Consider the following 1,085-nt stretch of genomic DNA (forward strand, 5'->3'; position numbering starts at 1 on the left):
GGGGGGAGCTTCTGCACTGTGTGTGGCCGAGCCAGATATCATGACCTTGGAGCACATTGGGGCGGGAACACGCGGCCTGGAGAGGCTCTCGCTCAGCGTTCTCACCACGCCCGATGCAACCGGAGTTCACGACCTTCGCTTTCCTCCTGGGCGTCAGGAGAGAAGGGCGCCCGGGAGTCACAGCTCCGTACGAGAGGAACCCCATCTGGCTACACGGGGAACCACTTTACGCCCTCCCCCGGCGTCGCACACCGATGAGTGTGGTACCATAGTGTGCAGCAAGGTTCAATGCGTCGCTACATACCCTCCCCGTGGGTGTCCGACCGTGGACAGCCGAGCGCCAGCGAGAAAACCTGCTGGGAGAGTCCACGGCGGGACATGCGACTTGAGCTCGAGGCCGGGCGGCCGCTAAGAGCGCTAGTGTCGCTACCCTGCTCCCCAGAAACAGGCCCTAAAGTCGATGTAAACTAAAAAAAAAAAAATGGTTTGGTAGAGATTATTCGTGATTTCATGATTAATCCGTGGGGTTACATCGACTTTCGTGGCTGTTTCTGGGGAGCAGGGTAGCGACACTAGCGCTCAGCTAGGGAACGTGGTCAATCGTAGACTTCCCCGCCGAAGTTGTGGGCGGGCCGGCGAGACACCTGCTGCCTGTTCGACGTCAACATGGACCTCAACTGTTACCTTCCAGGAAGAACAGCACAGGCACCAGCTGCTGCATTTGGTGTCCGGTGGTGAGAGCTGAGGAGAGGCGAGAAAGGCTGACCCCTCCTCACCCCTTAAATTCTGCTTCAATGGAATTCCATTGGAAAGGAAGAAGCAGTACGTACTTTCAGTTGTTTGATTAAATTTCGGCTCAAACATTTTTGGCTAAGAATTGAACAGCTACTTTGTACGAAAAGGGTGCATTTCAGGTATCGTGAAGACGACTTATCACCCATTACTGTAGTTCTCAAATGTTGAGGTGGTGGACTTTGTTCGAGAGTGATAAATAATAAAGATAGAAGTAGATGCCATAGTTTTATTGACAAAAGAGCAGAGTAGTTGAGAGCAATCTCACGTAAATAAAACAATATAAAAATAAA

The sequence above is a fragment of the Frankliniella occidentalis genome, unplaced genomic scaffold (genome assembly GCF_000697945.3).
Source record: "Frankliniella occidentalis isolate FOCC.00 unplaced genomic scaffold, Focc_3.1 Scaffold257, whole genome shotgun sequence".
NCBI lineage: Eukaryota > Metazoa > Arthropoda > Insecta > Thysanoptera > Thripidae > Frankliniella > Frankliniella occidentalis.